Raw genomic sequence first — 14,340 nt, forward strand, 5'->3', positions numbered from 1 at the left:
ATTCCTCTGGTAAGATAATTTATGCCATATAAAGGCATAAGTTTGCAGCATGAAGCTGTCTGTGGGCACATTCATGGGGCTGGTTGGCCTTTGATTATCTTGTGGTAAGGGCAGAGTCTGGAAGAAGAACACTATAGAAAGAGTAATTAACCAGTAGAAAAAACAGTCCTAATACAAGTAAAACAACAAATATTTTTCTTTGTCTTCTTCCCCCTGCCCCCCCCCCCAAAAAAAAAAAAGATTGTAATTGCTGTTAAAAATGTATTTCCTGAGGAAGAGAGGGGAAGAACAGAGCCAGGTCTATGTACATACTACATGCTGTTTTTCTTGTCACATTTACACTGAATATGTGCATAAATAGCATCTGAGTTTGGAAGTTTGTCTATCTGCTTCAATAAGAATAAGCATTGACACTATGAAATAAGATTTAAGAAACATTTATAAGTAGCAGTATATACTGTTCCATGTAGCAGTCAGTGGATTAAAGCCACTGCTTTTGATTTGATGTAAAGTCTGATTAGCATAAGTGCTGCCCACTTTGCTACACTTTAAGGCCCACTCATAGAAAATAGTGCTATTTAATATAAGTATATGTTAGTGGTATCAGAAGATGAGCTTTTATATCATTGTGTCATTTTCCCTGCTCATTGGCCAAAATAGATACTGAACACCTTTGCTAAGAAGCAGATTTTCTCCTTGTCTCGTCTCCTCTTGACTAATTACAGAAGCATTTTATCTATGAATGGGAAGTCCAAGAGCAGCTGTGTGCTCCTCCATTTCTTTTGTATAACAAACCATTTCAAATATCCACTCAAAGCTTGGGTTAAAACCACTAGTCTCTATTTGTTGGCTTACCTTCAGCAATAGCTCACTAGCACATTTAGTTACATATTTGGTCTTTTTACAAAGAGGACAGTTCAAAGTCTGGTTGTATTACCAATCTTACCTTAGGTTTTGGCATGTTTTTTTTTTGTGCTCTTTTATAAATCAATACTTGCATCCATTTCTGCCATTATTCAATCCCTAATGTTCTCACATCTTTTATCACATCGCTGTGTTTGTTTTGGGTAAACATTTGAAGGACACTGTTGCCTGTATTTGAAAGTAGTACCAGTTAGTCATTTCCATGAATATTGTGTTCAGTAGGACCTGTTTCCATCTTAGACAGCAGAGCATTTGTGTCCAGTCTTGCACATCAGGTTGTTGTATCCCAGGCATAAGATGTATCTGCAGCCAGAGCCAGTGGGCAGGACTGATCAGTCCATGCGTAGGCTGTGGCAAAGGCAGTATTGGTACTGCCTTTGCCTAAATGTGTGGGCTCAGGAGGTGTGACCCCAACTCCCCTTCTCTCCTGCAAGTGGAGACTGTGGCAGTAGTAGCTCCCATCTTTTAACAAGCTGATTTCAGGGACAGAAGGAGGCTTGGATGTTTGAAAGCTTGCTTTTCACTAATATCACTTGATGTAATATTTTGTATTAGGTAGAGATATCTTTTGTATCTGTCCCCACAACGCTTGCTTTGTCCATTAGGAATCCTCTAATTAAAAGGCAGTGGGCCTGATGGAAACAGTCAGATGAAACATGCTCACAGTGTGCATTTTCCCGATGTATTTGGATTTATCCATCAAACAAATGATTATAATGATTGCTTATCATCAGCAATTCAGTAATCAGATGCATGTGCTTGGTTCTGTCTGCAGTCTGTGTGGTTATCAGTGTGACAGATTTTCTTAGGAAAATCAAAATCTGTCCCTTATAGTGCTGAAAGTGCTAACCAATGTCTGGTCTAGTCGTCAATGACCCTGCAAAGCCTAAAGGCATAGTTGTATATCGAGGTATATGAGAGAACTCACAGATATTAATAGGATTATTTGTGGGCTTTTATGATGTGTATGATTAGTCTTTTGACTGGATCAGGATTACACGTAGGGAAGAAAGAGTGGGTCTGTATGTATTTGTGTATAACAGAATGCCACATTAAGGACACTTTAAAGATCAGGCCTTGAAGACAATGGGTGTAAGAAGCTCCGGATTATTATCACTCTAATCGAGGAAGACAAGGCAAAAATAGCTGTGTGTGGAAAAGAATTCATGTAATGTGTTTGACTGTGTGTTTTTTCTGGAACAGCACAGTTCCATCTTCTGTCTGTTTAGCATTTGTCTGTGACGGATGGTGTGTCTGAAAGTCCTCCATAAATTCTAGTGGTAAAGCAGTAGACACAATAAGAATAGCTGAGTTTTACTGATCTTCACCCTGGTCTGGCTCCTTTCCAGTTCTTTCCTCTTGTTTGTACTCTGTACATGTACACCTTATCAGAGGCAAGACGTGAGAGGTTTCTATCATGATGAGCAATGGAAACGTTCTTGTGCATATACTGTATTGATTCATCCCCATACTTCCTTTCTGTGTCTTCTGTGGAAATGCTGTAAAAAGCACACCTTCATAAAATTTTGCTCACCTTAAGCATTTGTAATATTGCCCCAATTAACCTTTGAATTCCCAGCACCTTGTAGTTAATACAGTTAAAACTGGCACAACAAAATGTGTATAGCAGTCAGTGAAAATCAGAGATATCTGTGCTATGTGCAGATGTGAAAGGCTGATAAGGAGGAAAGTGAAACTTGCTTATTGTGTTAATTTCCCATTGCACATGTAAGTATTAAAAATTAATAGCTTTCATTTCTGGAATTAAAACAAGAAAAGATTTGTTCTTGAAACCATATAGCAATGAACATAGTTTGAGGTAGAAGGTAAGAATAGGATCTGGCCTTTCTTTTTTGATACTACTACTCTGCCAGGAGAGTTGCCTTAAATATCAAAATCTGTACTTCATCTAACTGCTTCTCAGAGCAACAAAGTAATACAAGAATTTTGGTTAAAAACTGTATTTCATTTGGCAGGGAGTCAGCTGAAAATACCAAATATTCAACGATCTAGGTGTTATTTATTTGTTGCATTTACCTTAGAGTGACAGTCAAAGGTTCCTCCTTAGTATTGAATATCCCGTAACAGATAGAGTTCTCCAGCTTACATACAAAATTATGTTCTTATAAGTTTATCTGAGAGTGTAAAACTATTTTTTTTCAAACATGTAAACTCAAAGGTGCCTCCCTATCTATTTTGAAGAGTCAATGAAAATAGCAAATTAGCTGCCTGAACAGCAGAATGGGGCAAACATGTAAAGGAAGGAGAAAGATCAAAGTTTGGAAGAGAGTCTGAAGACTTCACCCATCTCAAGGGCTCGGTCAGCTAAATAGAGCCCAGGGGGTTGTACAGCCTGGAGCAGTGTCAGCCGCTTAACTGGGGCGGACAAATCCCGCTGGCTGCACGTGCTGCTAGTCAGAGCACTCTTGCCCCTGGAGAGCCTTCATCTCTCCTCTGCAAATCTGAGCATTAGCTTCATTGTCAAAGAGCTTTCCAGAGTAAGAAAGACAGAGTCTGATTTACGTAGTTAAAACCCAAACCAGACTGCTGCCACTGAAGTGATGGAGCCTCCAGTCTTTAACATCCAGTGTGGACATAGCTCAGCCTTTCTCATTGCTAACACTTTTTAAATAAATTGGCAGCAACTGAAAGCTGACTAGTGGTGCAAGATTTTGTTCATCTGCAGTTTCTGATATCTGGAATAAATTTTGTGACCCCATTTTGTGATTTTACAGTCCTGTTCAGGAAAGCATCTTGTAGGCTTTGTTATTCTTCTTAGGCCTTTTTCTTTGTGGTTGAAATTATTTGTTAATATACTTGACTTTCTAAAATCATTTCAAGAAGAGTAAGATTTATATCCATGATTACCTTGGTGAATGTGTGTACCTGTTTATCCTCTGCCTGGCATATTTCATGGACCTGCAATTGCAACTGAAATCTGGCTCTTGGGGTCACGCTCAGTGCAAACAGAATGCTTGAAAACATTATTGGGGAAACTCCAAAGAAAGGACTAGCAAGTGGGTACAAATGGTGATTTTCAGAGGCTTATAACTATGTCACAATTGAACGTCTTCTCATAAGGACAAAATCAGGAATCTCTTTCACTGCGCTACATCCTGCCCTGTCAAATTGCCAACTCTGCTTCAAAACAAGGGCCAAGCAAAAACCTTACGAGTGAAAGAAGTAATATAATCAGCGCAGTATTATTAATTCCGGTCTCCACTGCTGAAAACAGGTCAACCTGGACTTCCCATAAACATGGGAGATACTTCCAAATCCAAATAATTAAATTTTACCTATTAGAAGGAATTCAATACAGGCTGCACTAGTAACCCTAACCATAGAGGCCTGTCAGCTCCATTTATAATACTTGATAAAAACAATACATTTAAAGATAAAGAAAGTAAGAAGTTATAAATGTAGAATCCCAGTGAAATAGTTCCATGCATAATTGCTGCACTATAAATGAACAATAGCATCTCGTATCCTACCTTTTTTAATACAAGTCATTGCCAGAAGTTGTGTTCTCTGGGCTTGCAAAGTTGGAAATTGGATGTAAATTATAGATATTTTACATTGACCTATATGTTACATGATCAAGAATTATAGAAGTCTCATGCAATAGTCTGTTCTGTATATATATTTAAAGAGAGCTGTATGAATATTCAGAAATGATTGTTTCTTCTGTTTCAAAGAATGAAAGAAATATGGTTGCCCTACTTATGTATACATAAAACATTTCTCCCAAGGTCAGAGGGAGAGGTTGGAGCCAAAATAAAAATCACTCCTGGGAATGGTTTGCCACATGATCTTTTCTGTGGTTTTGAAGGCTAGAGTCTATGTGGGACAAATTTAATAAACAGATTCCAACAGTATTTTATTCAATTTCTGAGACAACATTCCAGAATGGTAGAATTGGGATTTTGCTACACTGAAAAGCCAATTGTTTTGAGATATTTTTTCTTATGATTATGATGTGGCTCAGCTCCAACTAAATCATTGATTGGTTATGCTCCTCTCCAAAGAGAAAAAGTATTATACAGAATGCCTGCAAACTGACAGTACAAACTATTAAAAGCGGTAGCTTGGATGTGCTTGCTCCTGTTCTGTCCTGAGCTTGACCAGTAAGAAGAAGCATAACATCAAGTTAATCACCTGCTGTACAATCAGCAGCTCAAAGTACTTTGCGTTTCTTGAGAAACCTTTGAGGGACATTTTTGTTGAATGCAGAAAATAACCTGATAAAAAACTGAAAACCCTTTTGTCCTTTTGAGGCATATTCTCATTGAAATAAAAGCCTTAAAAAATGTGGAACTGAGGTATCGTAAAGGCAGTGTACTTTGAAATATCCATGGTCATTTGTTTTCTGTTTTCAAAATGATTTTATACAATTCTGAGTTCTATTTATATCAGATTGTATTAGATCTCTTAAATAAAATTATGAGAATGCAAAAGATGAAATATCCAAACCAGTACAGTTAGTCCCTGATTCAAGAAAAAGATCTCTCAACTGAAATAATATCAGCCATCTATTTAATTTTAAGCTGATAGGTCATCTTATTTCAGCCTTGAGAAGTACCTAAGAAATTTCTTTAATGCAGGTGTTTCATTGCTGAACAACCATCCCAACTTTTTCATGGTGTGTTTTCAAAATTAAAGAAGTGGCAGTGAAGCATACAGTTCCCAAACTAAAAGAAAAAATAAAACAACATTCATGATCATTACAAGAAAATAATACTCACATATCCATGGAATGTCATTGACTTGACTTGCTATAAACATGGGAGAGATCTGCGACTATAGGCACAATTTGGGCTGTATTTGCATATATTGGTTATTGGTGACAGGAAGAAAAACTCGATACTCTGAGTACTGATGCATCTTTTATCTTTCAATGTATAGTAATAAAATTAAGATCGTATACTTCTGCATACAGAGTCAAACCTCAGTTTCAGACTGTATGGATATGATCTTTATTTTGGTCATGCTGGCTGTGATTTAAGCTGGTAAAGATAAAACCAACCTTAACGATTATTAAAGTTGAACACCATTTACTCTCTGTGAAGTACAGTATATTTTTTTCTATTATACTTGCTACTTGCTTCCCCAACATAGCTCACGGCTGTTTTTGTCTTTCTGCTTGTCATTTTTTATGCTACAAATTCTTTGGGGCATTTATCATATGAACCACTGCGTATAAGGGTGACTTATTTCACTGGAGTGTATATAAACCTGCTACGATAATAGTAATAAATGAAAGGAGGATAACTGACATGATGTTTCCTGTCCACGTCTGACTAAGCAGAACTGTATTATAACAAGGGCCATCCAGCCTAGTACCCTATCTCAACAGCTATCTGCATGGAAAAAAATCAGAGCAGGGCAGCTAAAGCCACACAGAGGGAGCAGCTGGGGTCTGCACACAGCATGGAGCATGACTTCAGAGGAGGGAACCGTTCTTCTGGAGGTTTGGGACTGAAACCTTCAGAGAGCAACTGAAATGATTTTACTGTTATTCTTTCAGGAGAAACTTCCCAGAGGCCCCGAACACTTTTTGTTCCTTCCCTTGTGCCAAAAGCACCAATTCATGCCCGCACATGATTCAAATCCTGCAGCTGTTCCCTCAAAAACTTCCACAATGCAATTAGTTATTGCTAATGGCACAAATCTATAGCACACTAAAAAGTGGAAGTGAAATAAAATAAATTTAATGGCTAGATACCTCTATGAAGACTTAAGGAAACCGTAAAGGAACAGTTTAGGATTTGTATGTCAAATCGAAAAGTTCCGAATGGCAAGAAGTGAACCTAACAGCTTCAGGGCATCTGCTTCCGCCTTCACCGAGGAAGCAATCTGAGCTGAGGCAGGAAGGGAAAAGAGGGGCCTGATATAAATACAGTTTGCACTTGGAAAACCTGAGTATTAGAATAGTTCATATTGTGCATTGGGGGGAATAGTGCTTTGCATTGCGCAGCATGAGAGAATGATGCTGCAGACTCACGGGGTCTTCTGCTCACCTTCCGCAGCAGGAACGTAGCTAATGGTCATGCTGATGGAAATGAAAAGGAGATGTACAGTGTCAGTGTCCTCTTTTAATTGCTCAGTTTCAACATTTGCCTGAACTGCCACAGAATGACTAGTTCTCAGGAAATGTTATCAAAAAATTTGAGCAATGTTTATGAGGTCCTTTCTATGGAGTTATTAGCATTAGATAAATGTAAGCACTGAACTGCTGATAAACCTTCCTAATTATTATTTTCCATTTCATTTCTTTAAAGTGAGATTCTTCTTTCTGAATAAACCCTGAATGTTGTCTTTAGTTTACCCCAGTATAATGAAAAGCAGAATTTCATTTTTGGAGGAGAGGGGAAAAAAAAGCTACGCTATATCTACAAGTTATAGCCATAATGACTGCAACAGTTTAGGAACATACAATTTATACAATTCGTTATATTACATAATCTTACCTAAAATATCTGATGCTGCTATTTATTTTCTATTTTTTGTGGTGATGACAATTAAAAAAAAAAACCAAAAAGAACTTCTGGTTTCTTGGAAAAGCTATTGAATTATGTATATTTAATTAATGAGCATCTATTGTTACAGTTACTTGAAAAACATATTATTTTGACACAGAATAACAAATTATTCACAGAATATTCTGTTACACTTAAAATTTAGCTTGTCTTCATTTATTAGTTAAACATGTTGCATTTAGTGGAAATAAGAGTTTTCAGTTTGGAACCTTGATGTATTTGACAGTTTCATGCTTATTGTCAACATTTTTTGTGTTCTTTAATGAGTCTGTATATTGTTAAATATATTCTTCATCTTTCCATAAGGGATAAAATACAAGCAATTATAACAATAATATTCTCTATGATAAGGATGTGGTGACAGATAATGAAGTCCAAGATACCAGCCTGATTAGAAGTTACTCTTTAGATGTAGGACAAATAACTACAAGCATGGAACGCTTACACAATGAAATATTAATGAAAATACATTGCGCTTATGTCTCTATGATATCTAAATGGGAATCAGTTATCAGACCTTGAGTGTTTGCAACAAATTTCTACTCTGTAAAAAAAAAAAAAAAAAAGTCCAGTGAAGTTTAAAAATGTCAGCCAGCAGGGCTTTCAAATACATAATAATTACTATTTTGTTGTCTTCCTATAACTGGATAATAATACACTCCTTGCTCAGTGCAAGCTCATAAATGCTGAATCAAAAATGTGAAGAACACCATGAAATGATAAATGTGGAGCTTTATGGTACTAATTTTCTTCTAAGCAGAAAATGTAGCTGTAGCGTTAAAAATGCGAAGAGGAATTTTGACGTTTTGCTTGTGCAGAGCAAGGTTTTCACAGGAAGGAAACTGTGGCACTATTAGTTTTTATATTGCTACAGCAATGCAGCAGCAGCATTGCTGGAATTGCAGTTTAAGTGGGATGGACTTCTGTGAGCCATAGATTTTCATAACTACCCTCGTTACAACTTGCCTCTTTGATACACTCTCATACTTATTTATTTAAACATATGAGAAATAGACTGCGATATTAATCAGAGGGCATAATGAAGTGATCTCTCACTGAGAAGTTTTAATCTTAATCAAAAATTGACCTGTGTGGTATATTTTTAAAAAATAAGGCATATATTATTCAATGGTACTAATAGAACTTCTAATGTTACATTAATTTATACCAGCCAGAATTAGTATCTATTTTAAGTTAGTACTGTAGGTTGAATGACGATAAAAACTTCTCATTTTTTGGTTAGATTTTAATAGCATAGAGGCTTCATTTGAAAGGCTCTGTTCCGATGATCAGTGAGTCATGCTACCTGACACTATAGTCTCTTTATGTGACCATGATCGCCCTTGCTGGGCGTATTATATTAAAGCAGAAGATGTGACTTGACCTCAGCAGACTAGTGAATGGAACAAAAGTTGATAAGTGTATCAAGTCATGAAGACTGTTAAATCTTTCATTTGGACAAATTTGTCTGAGGCTATAAAACAGCATTACATGGTCTCCTGCCAGAGCGGATTCAGGCTGCACAGTCGAGCTGCAACGTAACAAATTCCTTCGCCCAGACTGCCGGGGCTGGGCGCTCCCCTGCAGGCTCCGATCGGCTCCTTTGGAAGGAAATCTAGACTCGTATGGGAGTGGTTTACAGCCTGCGCTCTTCTGGACATGGTTTCAGTATGTGGCTTAGTCTGTGCCACAGCAGGGGGCACCTCCGTTTAGCGTGAATTCAGCTAGAAGAGACTTACAAAGGGTTTGTTCAAATGTGCATATTGCATCATAACAAGAGAAGGAAAAAAAAAATCTAAAGATTTGACACAGGAGCATTTAGGTAAATGGCATTTAAGTAGGATAAATCCTGAAACTATAAAACTAATTCTTACATTGGTATCACATGTAGTGATGGCAGTCAGAGGTGCTTTTGTTTTACTCTGGTGAAATTCAATGAAATATTTTTTGTGCATGAAAATTAGATCATTTTTGCAGTTTTCTGTTTAAAAAGGAAGTCTCAAAGCTTAGACATTTAGTCGCCTGTTAAAAAAAATACCTATCATAATTAAAGCACTGTTATAACAATGATTTAATTGCAATCCTTTTCTGTTCACATTAAAACCTTTCTAACGTGACTTGAGTTACAGCATCATGGAATATTAATGTGGCATATATTCTTATTCACACTACACATTCTCGTGATAGACCTTATTTCAGAAAAATAATGCTTCAGTTAATTGTTTTGCCTAATTTAGGAGGATATTCTTCAAAAAAGCACAAAAACCCCAAATCAGTTATCCTAGATTTTTTTGTATTGAAATATCTAGCAATGCACTTAGGATTGCTGCATAATTCTACACACACACAAATGGTAAATTGTTTTACGGACTTTTTTTTGTGTTATCTTTTTATTGTGGTAGAACTTAAAAGCTCTGTTTGAGATAAGGTCATAATATAACAAGACAATGTAAAATATGGAAGGTAAAATTTCCGGCTAAATAAATATGGAATAAATTAATTGGAACCCTTGCCAGTTCATGTGCTAATTTTGACACTCTGTATATTTTAGCAGTAGTATGAAATCCACTGTGCACCTGGAACACTGGACAAGGACATGTTTATGGTTCTGATTTTACGTTTACTGAATTTACAGCGGCTCATAGAAGAGTGAGTCGTCTGCAAGATGGTCTCCAAGAGGAGCTGCCGTGCAGAAGTGGCTCCTGTCCCTGCCCTGCAGAAGCTCCAGCAGCATCTATGCTAAGCCAAAGGGAGCGGTTGCTGAGAAACGGTGGATTGTTACATATGTCTTTCTCATTTGGTATAAATAAGTTTCAGCAGGTACCTAGATCTGCTTTTTTCCTGTTATTTATTTATTTATTTCTATCTGGAAAACAAAACAAAGTATTTTTTTCAGCATCATTAAGCAATCCATCCTGTTCCCCACCAAGATCCCCACAGTTTACCCACAGCTTTATTGATTCTTCTGAACCGTATTATACACTACACAGCCAGTCAATGGGGTGATGATGACAATCAATAGAAAGTATAATAAAATAATAAACTTGGCTGGGAACAGCAGCAGTACACGTAGACCTTAGATTTTAACCTGTGAACTACATTTACATTTGACAGGCCCTGTCTGTATTAAAGCTTTTTCTAGCAGATTTGGGGCTGGGTTTGTATTTGTTGCTTGGAAGAGGTAGGGCATACAATCAATTTTTCATTTGTTTTTTAAGTAATGAGATAACAGCGTGCATTCTTGTAGGTCTCTGAAAGTGCTGAACATGTCTTCTTTTTCTATATTGTAAAGAAAAAAAAAATTCACTGAACTTGGTGAAATAACACTTGCATAAAACTTGTGCTAGCAGAATACTGTCACAAAACCAGCTACCCCCAGATTTGGATACTGCAGTTTCCATTGTTGTTTTACCAATGGCTCTAAAATTTGTGGATTTAGAGCCCATTAATGAATTATCAATGTCTAAGATGTTTTGGGCTACATATACATGGCAACACATCATAACTAGATTGTATTTGTTTTCTGTTCTTGTATAATGTAAATTAGCTCAATTAGTTTGCCAAATGATTTGCTAAAAATAATTCTTGCAGGTTATCATGACTAAATTTGAAACACAATCTGCATCTGTTTATCAGGCACTAGAAAGCTTTAAAAATCATTTCCATTAGATATGGTAATAACTCTTAGCTATAGTACTATTTAGGTATTTTCCTAACAATAATAATATTTCAACGTACTGTAGCTACTTTAATATAACATAGAAGTTCAAAAGCACAGAGCAGTCTCAGCATAGAAGAGACAGACTCTGTGTTGCAGAGGAGAACAGAACATAAAGGCAACTACTTACGGTGGGCTTCAATAGAGGTAACAATCAAAGAGAAGTCATAGCTGTTGCTTTATGAAGAACAACACCTTATGCGATGTATTTTATAATGTTCAAAATGCTTTATCCTGTTACTATATTGCATTCTTCATTTTTCTTCCCTTGTCTTTCTGCTATCAGCTTTGACTGCCTTAGTCAGTATAATGTATAAATTACTACCCTTGAGCTGTAGGTTGAATCTTAAGGTAAAATGTAAACAACCGAATTGAGAGTGTTAGTTTGAAAAAAGGCCCTGCTAGGATTTTGCGTGCTAGCATACTGTGTATCCACGGATAACTTACATTAAGGAACACTTTACAGGGACAATCACACAGCTGTGGTCTATGCAGGAAAAGCTTTGAATATAACACAGGCTATAACTGCACTTTAGCAAACAGGAACACTTCACAGCTTCTGACTAAGGGTTTGAGCTGCATCGCGGCTTTATTTTGAGAGAAAACCCCGTTTTGGGCTAGTTTTCACTCTTGCATACCCTGATTTTGTTGGCAGGAACCGTAGTCCCATTGGCTGTAAGGAACTGGGTGCTGGCTGCAACACAGTGAGGTGGCTAGGAAACCTGGGCTAGGGCGCAGGCCAAGGCCCCCCCCCCCCCGCCCCCGTAAATACGTGTAGACAGGTGCACAAGCAGGTCTTGCACGGCTCTGCTCACAGCTATGTGGGCCAGCAGCGTTCTGTGAAGGCAAGGGAGAGGTGTGTGAAGGTCACTGAAGCTATTGTGTTACCGTGGATCGAGAAGCTTTTCCTCATACATGTGCAAACCTATAGTAAATTCCCCTGTAACCTTAGATGCTAGTAATTAATGATAGTTATGTGGTACAGCTGTAGTTTTACTGCATCAGTAGAGGAACTCCTTCCACTCTGGTGCTTCCAAAGATGTCTCCAGCTACATCCCAGGGACCCATGCAACGCACCAGATAGGCTGGACAATTGCTTGCTTTCTAAGAGGAAAAATATTTTGAATATTTTCATCCTCATGGTGGCTGCAGACAGTCTATCCCATTGTCAGCACTTCGGGTTTTTCATATTTTACATGGGTGGAAAGCAGACCATGTTATTGTAACTCATCATCCAAGGAGAATTTCTTGTTCGAGAGCCTGTACTGCCTCAGCCCTTGCAGTGTGTGTATGTGTACATACATGTGTATAAATATATACACATGCAGCAGGAATTATTTCTCTTATCATTGAAATGCAGCCAGCTCTCAGATGAGATGTGGTGACTATTAAATAGTGGACAGAATTATTATATGAACAGAAAGTGAAGAAATCGAGAACACGACAAGCTATGTGCAGGAGGTTTTAGTTGGAATATATATATTAATGACCTGTATTGGCTTTACCTGAAATACTTGGGCTTCATATATTAGTACTGGCAGAAATGACAGTGAATATTTAACACAAGTCAGAACTTTTACACTTCCATGTTTCACATTCAGTATATCTTTGTAAGTGTGTTATTCATCGTACCAAAAGTGATATAAACAAATCCTGCTTTGCAGGCTGCTGTTTACTCTCCAAGTGGCATTTTAAGAGCAAACCTTCCTTCCCTGACATACCACAGTGACAAATTACAGCTAATACTTCTACATCCAGTAGGAGAGGAACACAGCACTGGTAAGGATTTATATAGTAGAGAGCCATGTGGCATATGTAACTGGCTGGCGTTTTTAGTGCCCTGCCTTGATTTGAGACAGCTTTGGCAATATGTAGCCTCTCTTCTTTGTCCTTGACTATTTTGAGATTTTGTTTGTTTGCTTGCTTGCTTGCTTTTTGTTTGCTTTCTTTTTGTAAAGCCAGAAAAGCCTCAAAAGATTTGTTTATAACAGATCAAACCAGATCTTTTCACTGTCTCACATAACATACTTAGCTTAGGAAAAACTGATTAATCAAAAACAGTGGATGCTATAAATGGAGACAAATACAATAAATGATATTTTAGGAATAGCCTGATACTTGTCTCATTAAAAACTATGAGAGATCTATATGATTAATGCAAGACATTCCACTCATTTGGCAGTTTCTTTTTTGTGTTCCTCTGAGGCTACCTTTCAAAGGCATTACATTGTGCTAATTTACTTTTTGTACTGCCTATCCCTCAAATTATTCTTCATCCCAGCATAATAGCATCTGATCTTAAAAAAACTGGTGTCATAGAAAACAAAGAGAAATTATGAGTCTTAGACGATTTTTGAAAATGAAAAAGAATCTGGTTCTACTTAAGTTCAGTCCTTCTGATCGCCCTACTAATGTGAAGCTGTAGAGGATTCTGCTAATAATTCCGTTAAAATCAGCTGGGCTATTTGCAGAAAAAAGAACTACTTGGGAGGAGTAAAGAGTATCAAAAACTGACTAGACAAAAGCAAGTTTAACTCAGTGGTACTGCCTTGACCCTTTGGCTTTCCAAAGCACCACTGACTAGCTTCAAACATACCACTTCTGCTTAAAGCAATATTTAGAATCAGATTTCAGTACATAAAACTGGTTTTGAAGCAACTGTATTGCGTCAATGCATTTGCACATTTTATAGCTATTGTAGTCATAATGGTGTTAACTATCTTATGTAGTGGCAGAAAGTGACATCCTACACATTCATTCGGATGCTTGAACTTTCATTACACCTATGTTTATGTAAAGAAAATACACTTTTTATCTTTTAGCATATTGGTTCAGCTTAAAATACTACTTTCTATGTACAAAATAATCTTAGGGATATGTTTCATTTGGCAACCAAAACTGAGATCAGAAAAATGTGCATATCCTCATAAAAGAAAAAATGTATGCTAAATGTAGGATGAGATTGTGATTATAGAAAATACACAAACCACAAAGGCTAACTCTTCACATAATAATACCAATAAATACATACACATAAAAATGCAAACACAAATAATCCTCACGTCTTTTTTGTCAGCCCATAAATCATTAATCCATAAATTAAATAAATATTTGAATAAAAATCTTTTATGTGGGAAAGAATCTAGTCCACCCCAAAATAGT

This window comes from Apteryx mantelli, chromosome 13, assembly GCF_036417845.1.
Source record: "Apteryx mantelli isolate bAptMan1 chromosome 13, bAptMan1.hap1, whole genome shotgun sequence".
NCBI lineage: Eukaryota > Metazoa > Chordata > Aves > Apterygiformes > Apterygidae > Apteryx > Apteryx mantelli.